The sequence below is a fragment of the Thamnophis elegans genome, chromosome 2, assembly GCF_009769535.1.
Source record: "Thamnophis elegans isolate rThaEle1 chromosome 2, rThaEle1.pri, whole genome shotgun sequence".
Lineage (NCBI taxonomy): Eukaryota > Metazoa > Chordata > Lepidosauria > Squamata > Colubridae > Thamnophis > Thamnophis elegans.
The window spans coordinates 4,263,909-4,284,508 of NC_045542.1; the positions used below are offsets into that span (position 1 = coordinate 4,263,909).

A 20,600-nucleotide genomic window follows, 5' to 3' on the forward strand; every position below is an offset into this window, starting at 1 on the left:
TGTGATTACACGCACAAGGAATTTGTCTCTGGTACAGAATCTCCCAGTATACATGCAAAGCAACAAAATAATAAACAAAAAACATAAAAGCAATAAAAAGCAATAATTCTTACCCTCTTAGCGGCAACAATCAAATTAAACATTTGATGTGCTCCATCCCACTCTGGGGTCCCCAAGCTCATTGACAAAACTAGATCTTTGTGGCCTTGTGTTACAGTTTCAAAATGGGGGCTAATCTCATTATTTCCAGTGGGAATGATGTTCCACAGGGAGCATTTAATTGAAGCCTCATATTAATAGGAATTGTATACATTATGCATCATATTGGTGGCACACTGGTTAGAATGCAGCATTGCGAGCTAATTCTGCTGACTGCTGATTGCCAGCAGTTCGGCTGTTCAATTCTCACTGGCTCAGGGTTGACTCAGCCTCCCATCCTTCCAAAATCGGTAAAATGAGGACCAGATTGTTGGAGTCAATATGCTGGCTTTGTAAACTGCTCAGAGAGGGCTGTAAAGCACTATGAAACAGTATATAAGTATTTGTAATTAAATCAATAGGATGTTCGTTTTCATTTGGTAAGTATTAAACAGTTTGCTGTGTTTCTTATGCATTATAGTTTATTGATATTATTTTACCCTCTCTCTCAAAAGAAGAAAATAACAAGGAAGGCATTTCTAAGCCAAAGAAGAATACTAGGAAGAAAATGCATTTGACAAAAGAAAGTGATCTAGAAATATTAACCCAAGCTTCTCAGACCAGTCATTCTCTCTCTATACCCGAAGTATATGAAGAATGTAAGGAAAATTTGGAAGAAGATCAAGGGCTAAGGTAACAATCATCTCTCTCTCTCCCTCTCTCCCTCCCTCCCTCCCTATCTATCTATCTATCTATCTATCTATCTATCTATCTATCTATCTATATATATATATATATATATATATATATATATATGTTGTATTTGTGCTGATAAATAAATAAAGGGAGACTAGTATAGATCTATTTCAAGCTATTTATCTGAGACGTTCTAAAACAATCTTCAGCATATTTTATGGCTCACAAGACTAATTTACTTCACTGCTTTAAAATGTTTGAGAAGGATTCAGCAATGCTCAGCAATTCCTGAAAACAAATACAATTGCAATACTACTTTAATACTAATTGCAAACTACTTGGCAATTACTAACTCGAAGAAATAAACACTACATTAATTCATGTTTATTCTTTGGTTTTTACAAAATCCACTCCTGTCAGTTCATGCCTTAGTAAAATGTAAAATGACTGTTGGATTATTCATTTAATAAACCAGATAACTAAAATTTTGCAGTACCGATCAATGTTACTATTGAAGAACAAGTTGGGAATATCCTATTTCATATTCCTCCTGATAAAATGCTATTTTTAATTTATAGCATCATAGAATCTTAGGGCTGGAAGAGATCTTGAATATCTTCTAATCCAACCGCCAGTCTTTTCTTGAAAGCCTCCAGGAATGGTGCACCCATAACTTGGGGAGGCAAACTGTTCAATTGATTAATTGTTCTCTCATGAAATTCCTCCTTAGTTCCAGGTTGGATTTCCCTCTAACGAGCTTCCACCCACTGCTTCTTGTTCTGCCCTCAGGCGCTATGGAGAATAAATCAACTCCCCTCTTCCTTGGCTCAGCCCTTCAAGCTATTACCACCTAATCTTTCTCTTTGTTAGGCTTAGCCCTTCATCATACCATCTGACCTCCAGACCGCATATCTTTTTTTTTTTTTGTTCTGCTCTGCACTCTTTCTAGGGTCAGCATCTTTTCTTTTTTTTTGTATCAGAGAGTTTGACACAGTATTTCAAATTTGGCCTCACTCGTGCAGTATTTAGTGGTACTACCACAGGAGGTATATAACTTCCTGTGATCTTGATGCTGTCCCTGTGTTGATGCAGCCTGGGACTGCATCTGCTGTTTTTGGCCACTGGAGTATACTGCTGACTCCTACTTGTGGTGGCTCACAAGTAGACCTAGCTCCCTCTCACAGGCACCACTCTTGAGCCAGGTACTGCCTATCCTGTGCCTGTGTATTTGTTTTTTTTTTCCTGCCTAAGTGTAGGATTTTACTTTTCTCACCGCTAAACTGTATCTTGTTGGATAGGGCTCAATACTCAAGTCTGGCAAGATCCTTCTGAATCTTGAGTCTCTCTTCCAAAGTATTAGCAATTCCCCACACCTTGGAGTCGTCTGCAAATCTGTTGAGTGCCCTTCAATCATTTATGATGTTGAAGAGCACTGGCCCGTAAGAAAACCTTGAGGTACCCCAGTGCATTCTTCTCTCCACGTAGATGTAGTTCCATTGAGGACCTCATACTGAGTACAGTTGGTCAGCCAATTGCAAATCCGTCTGCTTCCTTTTTACTCCATATTTTTATATCTTACCAAGACGTAGAATGTGGTCTACATTTATCATAAGCCTTACTGAAATCTGAGTGTCCTATATCCACAACATTTCCTTGATCCACTTTATCAAAGAAGGCAATAAGATTTGTTCTCACAGCAGAAATTAAATTGAGGATCAATTATGGTTAAATTAGTGAAGAACTTCAGGGGGAAAAAAGTCTGTAAATGGTTATAAAACTATCACAACCATTAGTCACAAAACCTAGCTTGGTAGCCACTGAATATAGGATTAAATTCACTGAAAGTGGGAGAAAGCAGCCTACCTTGTATCATCTATTGGATAAAGATTTTTATTCAACAGACACTTTTGAAAGTGTTAGCTCTTCTTTTTGAGTGAACAAGATAAACGGACCATTTTACTGATGAGGCAACAAGATAATTCAAGAAAAGATGGATAACTTTAGTTCTGGGAAAAGCGTGTGTGTGTGTGTGTGTGTGTGTGTGTGTGTGTGATATCATCACAGGGGGTCTGCGAAGGCTTGAAGAAATGTCATGATTTAAATCTTGAGTTAAGTCTTAGGGATCCCTGGCCTTGCTCCATGGCCACAAAAGATGTTTAAAGGGAGCCCATGGTGGAGAATAGTTTGAGAATTGCTGGCCAGCCAACTTGGCAACAGCTCAATCAGGGAAGCTGATAGAGCTGCACAAATCAAACTATTGCCTCGGCCCCATCTTAAGCTACAGTGTCTCACATCTGGTTAAACTGAAGGGCAAAACCTCTGAAAGAGCTAAAGGGGGGGGGGGTCCATGGTAAATAAAAGATTAAGAACCACTGCCCTGACTTCTTTAATAAATCTTCCTCTTCACAGCTTGACAAGGCTCCAAAGGTGTCAACTAATTATGCCTCCATAAATTCAACTGCAATCTATCCTCTTTCTGCCTGAACTTGCTTATCTGAATAAGAATAGAATAGAATAGAATAGAATAGAAATAGAATAAAATTCTTTATTGGCTAAGTGTGATTGGACACCCAAGGAATTTGTCTTTGCTGCATATACTCTCAGTGTACATAAAGAAAAATAAAATAGAATACATTCATACAACACTTAGAATAATAGTAATGCAGTCTTAGTAGATAATTTGATAGTGTTGTGGGGATTAGTTGTTTAGCAGAGTGATGGCATTCAGGGGAAAACTGAAAGAACATTCTTTGTTGTGCTTTTTTGATGACATTTTTCATGTTAGGTGTCCATTTTAAGTCTTGAGATATGATAGAACCTAGAAACCTGAAGGTCTCTACTGTTGATACTGTGTTGTCTAGTATTGTAAGAGGCGGTAGTATAGGAGGGTTTCTCCTAAAATCTACCACCATTTCTACGGTTTTGAGCATATTTAGTTCAAGATTGTTCTGGTCACACCACAAGGCTAGTTGTTCAACCTCCTATCTGTATGCAGATTCATCGCTGTCTCGAATGAAACCAATCACGGTTGTATAAGTGTCCCCAGAAAGCAGAGATGGTTTGTTATCTTTGCAAGAGAATCACTCTTTGGTTCTCATTACAGCCCATCTTATTAGGAGGCCACTCCATCAAATGTATGTCAGTTGCATAGTAATGACATTGAAATAATCAACTTAGGGAATGAGTAATTACTTTCTTTGAAGCCCACTGTCTGCTATTGAATCTATTAAGAGTGATTTGTAGGTAAATCTGCTTACTTTGCAATACACAAGTTGTTTGGAGTTTGATTTTCAACCCTTCCCTGTCTCAAAAGTAAAAGAACAGGATTGGGTGAGGGGGGGGGGCGTTCCCTTTTCACAGTAGATTCATCTTATTGAGTCTTCACTTTGGGTTACAGTGGCTTGATCATTTTTGGATTCAGAGCTTTCTGCTCCAGTTAATTCATTACATTCACACACATAACAAAAATACAAACCAATAATGGGGATGTGAATCTCATAACTCTTACATTCATTATATTGGAGCAGCACAGTGAGGTTTTAAACTAAGACCCCCGCCCCAGTAGAAACATAGAGTTAATTTATGATAGGACTGAGCAAATACATCAAGGGGCTCTTTCAGTGAATCCACTTTCACTTTTATTTCGCTTAAATAATGAACAATTTACAAAGCAGTCTGCACCATCAGTAAGCTTTGCCTAGACATAACATCTGTAGTTTTATTTTTAGAAACCTCTTCCTGACAATTTTTTGGAGTACAGGTTGCAATTAAAACTGCTATATCTGCCTCAAGAAGAGGAAACTGTTAAGAGGCGCAGGGAATTTGGTTTCTCATGTTGTTGATGGGATGATCCACTACACTTTCATCTTGTGAGTTCCAATTCAACACATCATTTTTTTCCTGGAGTCACTTGGTTTACTAATAACACTAATGCTGGTGGTTGTCATTACTTAACTTTATCTTCTTCAGCTACCTTTTTTAAATTCCATGAGATCATCTAGTTTTTGGTCCTTGGATGGTTTATGCACACCAGAATTCATTCTTGTTATGTCTTCCTCTTTTCCATGCTGCAATGTTGTCTTGACGGTAAAATATACTTTAATCAGTTCTTACCCAGTGTTAGCACTGAATAGTAGTGTTAGCTGTCGAGAAAATTATATAAACTGCCATGGTCCCAAAGCTAGATGTCTCAACAGTATTGAGGCTGGTTGAAGATTTGAAGAGGTATTCCAAGTGCTGGTAAAATCCTCCTAATTTTTAGCCTTCAAGTAGTAGAGATGTCCAAAGGCATGACTGTGAAGTTCCCAGAAGATGACCTAATTAGTTTATGAGCCTCAGACAAAGTTCAAAAGAAATCCACTCATTTATTAGGACCAACATTCTGGCGTGTCCAAAACTGCTTCCACTTAATTGTGTTTGAACTTTACCCCCTATCTCCTCCCTTCTGTCATGCGTCATAGATCATATTCACAACTAGGTCATAGAAATATGAGATCCAACTCTGGCCAAAGGTATGCATGGAATCCTCCCTGAATGCCAACCTGATAATAGTCACGGCAACGCTTTACAAGTTGACATCGACTACCTAAATGCCTGTTCCCAGGAAATGAAATAATTGTAGTACACATTTCTTTGCTAGCCAGAGAAATGTATGCAATTGGTTACCTTCCCATTTGTATCCTAATTGTTTAATCCAATACAGGTATGTCTCATATCTCTTTGTAGTCCCACATAACCGTTAATACACACTGTCCTGTGCACAGTTTATCTGACATTTTCCATTTTCCTCTTCAATGTATGCATTATTTCCTCATAGCTCTTGTTTTGTTTTGTTTTTAATGCAGGCTGCTTTAAATGTGCTCAGCAGATGCCAGTCATTTGAATAGCCAGTTGATCAGAATCTCATTTCTATTTAAATCTCATTGTAGCTTTAAAAAATGGTAGACTAACTGCTTTCATAAAGTAGATAGAGTTAATTGACACTCAAATAAATGCTTGTAATTCTTTATAAACACTTGGTTCTCTGGGTATATGAAGGACAAAATAATTTATTACACACACACAGATACCAGAAATGCAAATGAATAATGAAGATGATAAACTCATAACTCTTTATATTGCAGCAGCAAAGTTTTAAACTAGATTTTTTTCTCAATAGAGAAAATTTGGGAGAATTTTTCAGTAATTCCTTAAAATGAGGCACAGTGAAAAAGCCCAATGGAAGGTAGATCTGCCAGTTTCCTTCCTTGGGATTTAACTAAGGAATGGAAAATGAGGGAAACCGTAGATCTTTGGAGACTGGACATTAATTGATATATGCAGCTTGGGGTGACTGGCAACTAAAAAGTACAAATGGGCATGGCGCTTTCTATTAGTGATAATTCAAGTTTCTTTCCCTTTGAAGAAATTTATAATGCAAATGCTCTTTAATCAAGGGGAAAATGAATGTGTGACTGTAATATACACATATAAGAAAATAGAATGTGAATATAGAAGGAAGAGATGTGGGCTTCTTGTTTCGCTGCAATTGCCAAGAATAAAGTTCATTTATAGGAAGGTGGAAACCATCTTTTCCCTATTGCAGGATCCTTCTTTTGGGTAATTTAAATTAGTAATTTGTTGTTTCTAAATTTGAATTCATTTTTTTTCTTTCCAGCTCTACCAAGTTACTTAAGGATGGTTGTGAATGGAAAGAGCTAGATTGCACTAAGGCTGCAATACCTTCTTCACAAGTAAGTATATTAAAATTTCAATGCAAAAATGACATCTTAGTAGTGTAATTGCAGTTTATATTGTCTTTTTCACCTTCCGCCTTCCAAAGTTTGCAGGTAATCTTCCCTTAACTACCAGTTGTTCAGTGATCATTTAAAATGATGATGACACTAACAAATAGTAATTACAACTAGTCCTTGAGATTATGGCCCTTGCAATACTTCCACCTCCACCACTTCCAAGTTATAACTGTTTAGACACTTGGCAGCCCATCAATTACAACATTTGGGCTGCCAACATTTACAACACTTATTTCAACTCTTCCCCTTCCACCTATCTCCCCCTCATTTCTGCACTTTTGGCTGCCCTGCACTCCGCTTTCACTGACCTTCACCGTCTTCTTACAGAACCAATCAAACAACCAACTAATCACAGAACCATTACGGCTTTTCCATAGTGTATTTTTCTAGCTTAGCCACTAAGCGAAATCTTCACGCATATGGAATAGTATTACTGGGCCAAATTGAATACTTTAATTTTAAAAGTTGTTGAGGAAGTGAATGTGACTGTCTCATTTTTTTATTATAGAATAGGAAGCTCATACCAACATTTACTACTAAGGCAAAAAAATCATTGATTAAAAGACAAGAAAAATGTTTTGAGGAAACTACAGTAATTTGGACCAAAGAGGTATGAGCTGATATTCGCAACAAACTTTCTGCTTGTTTACAGTATAATGTAATAGATATTTGCCACCATTAAAAAATGGTTGCGGTTAGATGAAAAAGAAATATTTAAAAAGTAATGAAATACAACTAAGATTATATTTTTTGCTGCTATTTACAATTATTTATTTGTGCAGCAGTTAAGTTTTGTAAATGCATTTCTGAAGCTAAGCATTTTCTTGTTCATGTTGGCATTAAAATATTTTTATTCAAAGGCCTTTGATTTTGATAACTCCTGACTCTGACTCTGGGCAGGTCACAAATAAGGAGTGACATGCACACAAAAATGAATAGGAATACAATAAAAATTAATCTAAAAATATTTTAAAGACTTTGTTACAGCGTTTTTGTAGCTATATGGTGAATTTATATTCACTGATATTAGAAGAGAAGTTGAGCTAAATTTAATAGATATTTGGAGAAAAATGGAACCAGAAAAAAAACAATTTATCTTTTACTCCAATCTACATCAGTCCTGGTCACGGATTGATATGGCATGAATGAATGGGGAAATTGGGGCAGAAATAAATACAATTGAAATAGTATCAAATATGTGGGTGGATCACAACCCCATTAAAATAATTTGGGAAGGAAAAAAACCCTAGATGAAGATGGATGTTAAATTTGCAAATATTAAAAGAAAAAGAATTTATTTAAAAATGTAGAAACAAATTGGAGTTATTCCTTAAGGTGAGAGATTGAAAAACTATTAAATGACTATATACATCCAGACCAAAATGGATTTCTCCCAACAAGACAAATTAGGAATAATACCAGAATAGTAGCAAATATCTTAGAATACTATGAGGCGCATCCAGAGAAACAAGTGGCACTTGTTTATCTGGATGCACAGAAGGCATTTGACAATTTAAATTGGGAATTTATGATGCAACAAATTAAGAATATGAAATTAGGGGACCAGTTTGAAAGATTAATAGAAATGATAGACTCTACCCAAAAGGCAAATATTAAATGGGGAAAGTACAGAGACCTTTAAAATAATGAAAGGTGTAAGGCAAGATTGCCCACTATCACCTCTGCTCTTTATCCTGACACTTGAAAGTCTGCTAATAAGAATTAGGCAAAATTCGGAGATAAGAGGAATTAAAATTAAAAGAGAGGAGTATAAAATTCAGGCCTTTGCAGATGATTTGGTATTCATTAGAGAAGATCTGCTAGAAACAGGAAATACTTTAATGTGAGAATCAGAAAAATATGGAGATGTAGCAGAGTTAAAGATTAATAGAGAAAAGACTAAAATGATAACTAAAAATTTGAAGGAAGAACAAAATAAAGAATTAGAAATAATAATAGGACTGCAAGTGACAAAGAAAGTTAAATATCTTGGAATATGGCTAACTGCAAAGTGCTCAACTATAAAAGAAAATAATTATACAAAATTAGTGCAACAAATAAAAAAAGATCTAGAATTATGGGGGAAACTACAATTATTATTATTAGGGAAAATAGCAGCGATAAAAATGAATGTATTACCGAGACTATTATACTTATTTCAAACAATCCCCATAAGTTAGGGAAATTTTTTTTTTATTGAATTGAACAAGATTATATTAAAATTTATATGGCAAGGGAAGAAAGCCAGGATAAAGTTGAAAGCTCTACAGGATGACAGAAGCAGAGGTGGTATGGCAGCAGCATTAACATGGATTAGGGATTTGATAAATTTAAAAAATAAAAGAATACTAACATTAGAGGGACATGAGCCAAGGTGGCGCAGTGGTTAGGGTGCAGTACTGCAGGCCACTTCAGCTGACTGTTATCTGCAGTTCAGCGGTTCAAATCTCACCGGCTCAAGGTTGACTCAGCCTTCCATCCTTCCGAGGTGGGTGAAATGAGGACCCAGACTGTGGGGGCGATATGCTGACTCTGTAAACCGCTTAGAGAGGGCTGAAAGCCCTATGAAGCGGTATATAAGTCTAACTGCTATTGCTATGATCTGCAAACGGGATGGCACTTTTTCCTATGGGAAAAGGGTAAAAAGAAACAAAAATACTTTAATAGACATATATTAGAGATGTACTGATACAGGTCTGGAATAAAATTAGAGAAAAATATTACATGAAAATACCGACATGGCTTTCCACTATGGAAGCCATGACACATCCCAATACACTAGCTCTATCGAAAATGGTTAGATATAGTGAAATTTTAGACATCCAAGGAAATTTGAAAACAAATCAAGAATTAAAGGAGCTAAATATAAATATAGACTGGTGGCCAGACCTTCAACTACAATTGAGGTACAAAAAAGATATTAAAGAATATGGAATATACACAGAATTACAACAAATAGATAAATTTTTAATTTACCTGGAAAATAAATTCATAACAAAAATTTACAAATATTTATTAGAAGTAACATTAGAAGAAGAAAAAGTTAAAGGTTGCATGATAGCGTGGGCCAAAAACTTTGGACACAATATAGATCTAGTAGATTGGGAAAGAATTTGGAACACAAATTATAAAGTAACTTGATCAGTAACACTCAAAGAAAATATGTATACAATGTTTTATCGTTGGCATTTACCACCAATGAGATTGGCTAAAATGTACCCAAACATGAATCCGACCTGCTGGAAGTGTAAAAAAATACAAGGGACTTTCTATCACATATGATGGATCTGCCCGGAAACTGAAAAATATTGGACAAAAATTTGGAAATGGGTGCAAGAAAATTACAGGAGAACAAATAAAATACAAACCCGAACTCTTTCTACTGGGAGTAATCAAAGGGAAATATACAAAGAAAATTAAGTACATATTAACACATCTGCTGACGACAGTTAGAATAGCGTTTGCCCAATTCTGGAAACAAAATAATACCCCCTCGGACGAATTAGTGATACAAAAAATTTGGGATTGTGCAGAGATGGACAAATTAACACTAAAATTAAAAGACAAAGAAGAGTCGGACTATATTATGAAATTTGGAACAATTGGTACAAATGGCTGCAAGGCAAGAATAAAATTAATTAAGCCAAAAAACAATATATATTTATATATATAGAGAGAACTGTGTATAAAGGTTTATAAACATAGAAGCGAAATAATATTTATATGTACAGGTATGATGATATAATAATGTTGATATAATGACTGTAAGGTGTTGTAGAAGGAAAAAATAATAATAATTTAAAAAATTCAGAAGAGAAGTTGAAAGTGGTAACAAGAATCAAAATATAAATACTAGATAATTAAACACATTTATTTTTATGAGGTGAGAGAAAAAATATTCAGAAAATGCTAAATATTTGCACTGCTTTTTTATCTACTCGTCTTTTTTTGCCTTTTGATAGGGGCAACACATGGATAAAAATGTATCTAGAACAGCAGAAGATACTGTTCAAAACCCAGTTACACCTGCAGAATCCTCAGCGACAAAAATGGAGAGTGCCAGAGATCAAATAATCCCTCATTGTGAAAGAATAAATGAAGGACTAGATATAAAAATACAAGATGAATATGGGATTAGAAAAATAAACAATAATGATGTCACATCAGGATTATCTGATTCTCAGCAAGAAGCAGGAATTGAATCAAATTCACAAGCAAGTAACTACAAAGAAGAAATGTCACAAAAGCAAGTTTCTTTTTCTCTATGTGTATCAAGTAATAAAGATGAGAATAATTCTGAAAAGAAAGCTCTCCCTACAGAGCCAGTTAAATACCAACTGGCGAAGCAGATGAAGGTAAGCATGTTGCCAGAAGATAGGCGTATTGACCATATTAAAAGTGGCCAAAATGAAGAAGATAGTTCAGGTACAAATATGCAACAAGATAAATCGATGCAAATTATCTTGAAAGCAGGTGAAACAGATGACGCTAGCTGGATTAATAATGGAAACAGCAAAGATTCACATTATTCCGAGTGCATGGATAGCCAAACCCAAAAGGTGACCAACGTAATTCAACTCCCAGTTATTACAGATATATTCATTCCTACATCAGAAAAATTGAACACTTCTCCATGTACAATTAGTGCAAATAAACAGAGAAATGCGGACACCAAAGACACAGAAGGACTTCCAGATAAAAGTGGAAAAACTGAAGAACAAAATGACAACTGTACATGTAGCAATAATGAAATTTCTGCCCCTGAAGCCTATAAATCTGTACTGATTAAAAAAGCTTCTGATCAGCAGAACCTCGAATCAAATGGCAAACCTGTAGAGAAAGGCATTAGAAGCATAGACTCCTGTAGAAAAGAGTCAATTCTTGCAGAGCAAAATAGTGTAAAAAACCAAGGTATTTCTGGGAAAGAGTTTCCTTATGTTCAGCCTGTTGATTCCTATTTAGAAAAGGGAGTGGATCATTCTGAGCCAATTTGTGACCAGATCATTTTACAAGGAAGTCTGGTTTCCCCACAGTTTAATGAGGATGTTCTACCCAAAAGCAGACAAATTTCTTTGGAGGATACTGTTTGCATAAAGGAGAGCATTTGTAACTCGACTGAACCAAATGTTCCTACTCTGCTGATCCAAAAAGAGAACGCAATTTGTTCTGAACATTTGGTGTTGAATATGCAGCAATCAGAACTCAGAGAAAATAATTTGATTATAGACAATATTATGAATCCATTGCCAAGCAGAAACGTTGTTGAGAAAACAGTGATGAAGGTTTCCAAGGCAGAACCAAATCCAAGGAAAAATGTCTTCTTTTCCAGCGATATCTGTATGGCAGATGAAGAATCAGCGGAGTGTGAAGGAAACAGGAGAGAACCTGACCAGGTGAACAGCAGCCTTCATTCTGTAGAGATTCTTCCACCACAAGTGTTGGGTGACCCCGATAAGGAAATTAATGCACAGTCAACAATGCAAGGATCTTTTGCTGCATGTAGGCCAGATTCCAGCATCAGGGCACCAAATGATCTTGACGTGGAAGTTCAAGCATATTCTCCTTGCCCAGATTCCTTTTCTCTGGATCTGGAATCCTTGCCTGACACTCTATTGGAGGGCGTCCTGGAAAGCCACGGTGTTGAATCTCAATCACAGAAAGTAAGCTGACTATGATGACTTTTTTTTTAAGTGCTATTGTTATTCAACACAACAGTCGAGGTCTTAAAATTTGATTAACATTATTAATGTTTAGGTCCTTCACAATTAATAGTCAATCTCATATTGATTTGGAAAGAAATGATCTTGTACTTTATTTATTAAATTTATACGCTGCTCATCTCACTCTGCAAAGGAAGTCTGGATAGTTTTATATACTTTATTATGTTATATATATATATATATATATATATATATATATACACACACACACACACATACATACATACATACATACACACACACACACACATACACACATACACACATACATATATATGTGTTTTTTAAACACAAATATAACAAAGGCAACAGTAAAATATTGGGTTTCTGTCGTGATGGACTCTTGTGACGAGCCGATTGACGGATGATGGAAGCAGTTAGCTTCCTCCCATAATTGGGGCTTACCAGGGGTTGTAAAATCTAATAAATACATACATACATACATACATACATACATACATACATATATATATCATATAATTTAAATTCTTGTTATATTGTGGGAAGTTATCATCCAGCCCTCTCCCAGAAAATGAAATATCCTAGGAAATATTGAAAAGGCAGAATATTTATCTGGATGTGAAAAGAAAGAAACATGTTTTAAAAGACAGAATAGTCGCCTGTAGCTTTCTGCTCATCCCCAGTTAATGGGCCATTAAGACTAGCCAGGCTAGCCCACTTTGCATAATAAAGATTTCTCCACTGCAGCTGCAGGTGGAAGGGATATTGGAAGTTGCTCAACTCTCCACATGGCATCTGAGAACTCATCTATGGATTCAAAACAGCCTAGAGAGTAGCCCCCTGCATGACCCCATGGGAATCTGACAACCAATCAGAATACATTTCTTACACAGGAACAGGAAACAGAGAGGTGGGACTAAACAGGTTATAAAAAGCCTAGCAAGCCCCTCCCTCAGCCCTTCTCTTCTCCTCCACCAACATCAAAGCAGGTGATCACCTTTTCTGTTCAGGGCTCAAGCCATGTGGTTCTGTCCACCAATAAACCATCTTTCCAAGCAGCCTCCATGTCTCCAGTGTCGTCTTCCCCACTTGGAGCTGAACCCAGAAGGACATTTCTTTCAACAATATAAAAACTAAAACAGTCTGAGGTTAAATCCTTAAAGCTGGAGATATCATTTATAAAGTGCAGTACTTTCATTAAGATTGAGGTAAAAAAATTCCAATATTTTATATAATTTTAATGTTTTAAATGTAAAAAGTATTGCAATTAATTGCTGATATCATAGGTCCAATCAAGTCCCAGTTTTCATTTAGTCCCATGGTTAATCCAAGCTCACCCTTTTTCTTTTTTGCTTTTCAGAAACATTCAGCTTCTTTCCCTTATTATCTCATTTTTTAGTTCTTCTGTGTGCTTTCTTGGTGGCATCCAGGTGCAAAACAAAAGCCTTTTTGACTCTTATTTTAATCCATTTCTAATAAGATGAATTAAGAGTTACTTGGCTTTCAATAATTGTCTTCCTCCTCTTCATTTATAAAAGGGTAGCAATAGAAGGAGGACAGGAGAAAAGAAAATTAGAAGCGTCAGGAATTCTGGAAACAGCCGAGAAGAAAGCTTGCTAGCAAAATACACTGAAAATGAATAAGATTTATTCTCTTGCCACATAACAGATCCTTTCCAAACAGCTTAATCTCAAACTTAACTGGAAAAAGTCTTTTAAAAAAAATCCTGCACAAACCTGAGATTCGTTACTGGCAGAATGAAATGATACCCCCACCTCCAAGTCAACTCTTTGTTATGTGGAACACAATTATATCTCTTCCATTTCTTTCCTTTCAGACATATGTTCTGAATGATTTACAGACATGTTTCAAGGACAAAAGTAATCAGTATACCACAAAGAAACAAGGAGAAAATAAACCTCACCCCCTGATTCTTCTGAAATATCTGCAAATAATGTCAGGTTAGTGGGTTTCCTGACATGAGTTTTTATTTTACATTCCCCTTCCACATGGTCTCATTAAGGACTCCCATTTTAAGTATACACACAATCAAGCACGTGTATATATGTTTACCTGGATCTGAGTAAAGTTATGCTAACATTCCGTGTTTTTTTAATCTATTCTTTATCTTACACTTTTAGCAGACTGCTAAGGGGAAAAAAGCAAAATAACAAAATGCAGAATTAAAATGCTTATTCTAGAAAGGATGTCCACATCGAATGTAATATCATAATAATGTTTGGCAGCTTTGGGCCGCTCCTTTATCCTGTATTAGGCATTTTGGGCAGGTACAGAAAGTTTTATGAATAAGATATCTAAGATTTCGTGGCAACAGCACTTGCTAAAAACATATTTAATATTAAAATGTACACTAAAATATACTTAAAATGAATTTAAAAACTACAATGCCTGATAGTCACTTAACATTTAAGGGCATTTTACCATTGAAAAACCACTGATTATGCCATTGATCTGATGCCCTAATTCTTTTATCATTTTTTAAAAAAATCAGAGATGAAATGAAGATGATTTGTGATCCATCCAAACAGGAGGATGCAACAGAGGTTGTTTATGGACTAATTAAAGAACTGTCTAATCTCAAGTAAGAATATATTTGTTATAAAACACATAAAAGAATTTAAATATAGTAGGCAGGCATCTTCATAATATCCATAGCATGGAAGGAACAGGTTCTTTTTACTAAAGGTTCCAGATTTATCACTTTCAAAGGTCTTTGAAATTAGTCCAACAGACAAATGAAATTATGTCATCTGACCACAGGTTTTCCATTCTTGACCTAATATCTTTGTCTACTAACTGCCTTGTTTAGCAACCATTCAAAGATATGAATAATAGGTTGCATAAATAACAGCTTGCACTCGGATTAAACTTCCCACCAGACAAATCAGTAGAGACTTAATAGGAGGGATGCGGGAGACCCCTTGCAGGGTAGGGCTGAGGATTATGCTCAATTCTTGGCGGACAAAGTAGCTCGGTTTCGATCGGACTTGGACTCCACGCAGTAGATCCAGCTGAGACACAGGAGGATTATTTGCCACACCAGTTCTGGGTTGAGTTCCAGGAAGTTGCCTCTGGGGATGTGGACAAGGCCATCCGAGCTGTAAGTGCCTCCACTTGTACTCTGGACCCGTGTCCCTCCTGGCTGGTGGCCAACAGCAGGGAGGTGACACATGGCTGGATCCAGGCGGTTGTCACCGCCTCCCTTCGGGAGGGGCACTTCCCCGCCGTACTTAAATCGGCGGTGGTGAGACCCCTCCTAAAGAAACCATCGTTAGATCCAGCCATCTTAAACAACTTTCGTCCTGTCTCCAACCTTCCCTTTATCGGGAAGGTTGTTGAGAAGGTGGTGGCCTTTCAGCTTCGACGGGCCTTGGAGGAAGCTAGCTATCTTGACCCCTTCCAGTCCGGCTTCAGACCTGGTTACAGCACAGAAACCGCTTTGGTCGCATTGACCGATGATCTCTGGAGGGCCAGAGATGGAGGCTATGCGTCCATCCTGGTTCTCCTTGACCTCTCAGCGGCTTTCGATACCATCGACCATGGTATCCTTCTGCGACGACTGCGGGAGGTGGGAGTGGGAGGCACTGTTCTGCGGTGGTTCTCCTCCTACCTCTCGGACAGGTCGCAGTCGGTGTTAGTCGGGGGGCAGAGATCGTCCCTGAGGTCCCTAACATGTGGAGTACCTCAGGGTTCGGTCTTATCCCCCCTACTATTTAACATATACATGAAACCGCTGGGCGAGATCATTCGGAGGCACGGGATAAAATACCATCAATACGCGGACGATACGCAATTGTATCTGTCCGCCCCGTGCCAACTCAATGAAGCGGTGGACGTGATGAACCAGGGTCTGGAGGCCGTTAAGAACTGGATGAGTGCTAACAAACTGGTGCTCAACCCGGATAAGACCGAGTGGCTGTTGTGTTTCCCCCCCAATAATTTGGCTAATACACCAACGCTTAGGCTGGGGGGTCAAATTTTATACCCCTCAGATAGGGTCCGCAACTTAGGAGTCCTCCTGGATCCACAGCTGACTTTTGACCACCAGCTGTCAGCTGTGACCAGGGGGGCATTTGCCCAGGTTCGCCTGGTCCGCCAGTTGCGGCCCTACCTAGATCGGGGGGCTCTCACAACAGTCACTCGAGCCCTTGTGATCTCTAGACTGGAATACTGCAATGGGCTCTACATGGGGTTGCCCTGAAATGCATCCGGCGACTACAGCTAGTCCAAAATGCAGCCGCGCGAGTGATAGTGGGCGCACCTCGGTTCGCCCACGTTACATCTGTCCTCCACGAGCTGCACTGGCTACCTGTTGGTCTCCGGGTGCGCTTCAGGATACTGATGACCATCTTTAAAGCACTCCATGGTAGTGGATCTGGTACTTGAGAGACCGCCTTCTGCCGATTACCTCCCTAAATCGACCAATTAGATCGCACAGACTGGGCCTCCTCCGAATTCCATCTGCCAGTCAATGTCGACTGGCGACCACACGGAGGAGGGCCTTTTCTGTTGCTGCCCCGACCCTATGGAACGAGCTCCCCATGGAGATCCGCACCCTCACCACGATCCAGACCTTCCGCGCAGCCCTCAAGATCTGGCTCTCCCAACAGGCCTGGGGATAGGCTTCCAATTACCCGCCCGAGTGTTTGATTGCTGAATGAAAGTTGTGTTTTATTATTTTTCTTTTGTTCACAAAGTGTTTGTTTTGACCTTGCACTTCCCCTCCCCTGTGGTTGTAAGCCGCCCTGAGTCCCCTCAGGGAAAAGGGCGGCATATAAATCCCAATAAACCTAAAACCTAAACCTAGAGACAAACCAATTCTCAGGGAAAACCTATTAAAAATCAGAATGCATAACACCCACTGATTGTCACTTATAACTTGCAACTCAAGCCACTAAAATATACAACCCATATTGGGCAATGACCCTGCACTTTCTCAGGTACTGGGTGGCAGTTCATGCTTGTCTAGGCTAGAGAAAGCCATCAAACCTGAAGTGGGTTCTCACAAACAGTAAGAAATGATAACACAAGATCCTGCAACAAATCATATGACTTCATGTTGCTCACTAATCTTTTAGCTCATCTTCCCCACATACATCAGAAGGTCAGAAGAAACAATGGGTTTTAACCCATTATAATTGCTAACTGATAAAGATACAAGTACTTGCAATCATGGTACCTGTATCTGTAAAATCACTGTCTCCCTTTATATCTTACATCAGTTTAATCTTGCATCTGATGAAGTGAGCCTTAGTTAACAAAAACTTATTTTTTTCATTAAAATCTGTTGGTCTGAAAAGATGTATCAGACTCTTCCTGATTTTTATTAAAGGTTTTAATAAAAGGTTTAAAGGTTTCTACTATGTTTTCAACGCCTGAGCACTACTAATATATTAGGATGTTCCTAGGTGAGGCCTAATTATAATAGTATAAATAACAGCAGTAGATAAAATGGAAATGTAAGACCAGACAATATTTTGATAAATGCCATTCCTTCTATCTCCTAGTGGAGGAAAGTACAAAAAATAAACAAAAATTAGTGCTTTGTCACTATATAAAACCAAAAGCATTTAAAAGATTATTTTGCGTAGAAAAACCAACTCAAGTTATGCTGTAACAAACACAATTAATATTTAGAAATTAACAATCATCGGATTCAAGGCAACTACCAATGCATATTCACTTTTAATTCAACTAGCGTGAATCATTTATTTTATTCTGTTCAGGCCAGGCAAGCCGGCCTGGCCTGAACAGAATAAAATAAATGATTAATTTAATTGTTAATTTAATCTAATTTTTAATTTTTATTGTTAATATTAATTGGGTTTGTTTTTGGACACTTTATTTAATTTCCTTTTTAACTTTTGTAATATGTGCTTTTTAAATGTTGTACGCCACCCTGAGTTTTGGGAGACGGGTGCCATATAATCCAATAAACACAAACACAAAAGTTTACTGAAATAAAACTATACAAATGACTTTTTAAAAAAAGAATATGGTAATGGTTAGGAATTTAGACAGCTCTGTGAAAAAAAGCCATTCTGGTCTAATCATGGTTAAATGGAGCTTTGCATTTCAGACTCTGCTTTTTGTTATGTCTGTACAACAGTGAGAATTCATAATTTGATTCTTGCCTTGTTTTCAGCCGATTGATCATGAGTACACACAGAGATCTGGATTCCTTCAAGAGACTGAAGTCTCGGAGAAACAAACAACATGGGAGGCTCCTATCCTACGGCATGAACAATATGACAAGTATGGCTTGTGCAGTGAAAAAGAAGAGAGAATTATAACATGTTATTCCCTTAATATTTATAAGAAGAGTTTGCTCTACTTTTGGCAGTATTCCTTAGCTATGGCAACCTATCAGGAGGCATTGCCTTTATTTTCCGACAGTTAGTTTTCACTTCAATAAACAAAAGTACATTTTATCTTTGTTTAAGTATCTACCTGGTTATTCAACTCTGAGAAGAATTAAAGCTAGTGTCCTGAAATAACAAAACTTTCCCACTACTCTCCCGTCTCTTAAGATGCACATTATTTGAAGAAATCTCCCATGATTTCTTCATATAGCAAAGTAGCATATCTGTTGCTTTTAAATACAAGTTAAAAAAAAACCTTCAGTCACACTACAAAATGTACAACATTTTGGTTTAACTATTTAATAGTTTATTAATAAGTTAGAAAAGCCTTGTGCAATGTGATTCCATACAAATATATTAGCTTTACAATTGCCATAATTCCATATCATCAGGTAGATAATAGAAATCTAGACAGTACAAATTGTGGAAGGCAAGATACATTCACTTTGTGGGGGCTGTAGGGAAATCTGAATCCTTTATTTGGGCACAAGTCAAACAAAGTGGAACGTTTAAAATAATACTGATTACGTGGCATCTAGATGTCTCCAACTGAAACAACTCTGGATGCTCCGTTTTATTTGCAAAATTTCTTCTTTCCTACACAAATCCTTTTGTGGATTTATGTATTGTTAATCCATCATCATGGAAAATACCTCCTTTTTATTCCAGAGTTAAGAAATATATTCGTTTCATACAAAAACAATAGTAACTACAAACTTAAAAACCAAACAATGGTTCACAAAAATAACTTGTAAAACAAGTATAAACAATTATAACATATAAATAATAAACATAAGGAACCTTAAACAAACCAACAAAAAGCATTCATGTTAGTTGAATGCAGAAGAGCAGACTGAGGATATCATATAACACGTCTTGCAACTCAATCAGATAGTTGTAACAAAATGTGAACACAGGTGGAGGAAAAACAAAAGATTTCTTGATATCAGGTGTGCTAATGCTGGGTGTGTTGCTTGTATCAGATTTGTTAACTAGTCTTTTCTGCATCACTTTTCAAGTTGCTTATAAATTGATTTCTGAGCACCAGTGATTCCACATGAATGGTTAGTCCTACAGTCTTCTCCAATTCTTCAGAAAAGTGCTATTATGAGACCTGAAAGAAATAATATACATTTCACTAATTCAATTATTTTCCTCACCAGAAGGAAGCATAATTAATGTTTGTTAACATGGGAAGATTTAACTCTTAACAAAGTTGCTTTCGATAGTGAGATGGGCAGCCATATACATTTAATGAATAATCCAAGTCCAGTCTTGTAAAAGAGCAAATGAGCATTGGGGATTATACATTACCAGTTATGATTCATATGACTGAATGCCATGTTTGGAGGCAACCCAAAGAAATATGTATGATCAAAAATGGGCCCTCTAATATAGTTTTGAGAAAATGGTATGGGATTCTCTTCACAAAACAAGATCAACAGTCATAAAGGTAAAGGTTCCCCTTGCGCATACATGCTAGTCGTTCCCGACTCTAGCGGGTGGTGCTCATCTCCGTTTCAAAGCCGAAGAGTCAGCACTCTCTGAAGACGTCTCTGTGGTCATGTGGCTGGCATGACTAAATGCCAAAAGCGCACAGAATGCCGTTACCTTCCCACTATTTTTCTACATGCCTTTTTTAAAATAAATTTTTATTTTTTTTTAATTTAGAACAAACACATCCTTCTTTACATGCTGTAGAAAGTGTATCAGTTGGTTACAAAAAGACTTTTGTGCATCTCTTCCACAGTCAACAAACGTAATTCATATTAACTCAAGTATTTTAACTCAAATATTTATACATGTTACCATCATCATATCTCCATTTTCATTTGACTATAATTGTTTAAACGTCCATCCTAGAATATACCAAGATTTAATACATAACCACATTTACTATTTCTAAAATC

General features: G+C 37.1%; 1 long non-coding RNA gene across 1 annotated transcript; it reads left to right on the forward strand.

The window, feature by feature from the left end:
• Window positions 1-6,488: 6,488 nt before the first annotated feature.
• LOC116502967 lies at window positions 6,489-10,871 on the forward strand. The gene is made up of 3 exons (XR_004254634.1): window positions 6,489-6,566; window positions 7,135-7,236; window positions 10,589-10,871. It is a non-coding gene; the product is annotated as an uncharacterized LOC116502967 (long non-coding RNA).
• The last annotated feature ends 9,729 nt before the right edge of the window (window positions 10,872-20,600 follow it).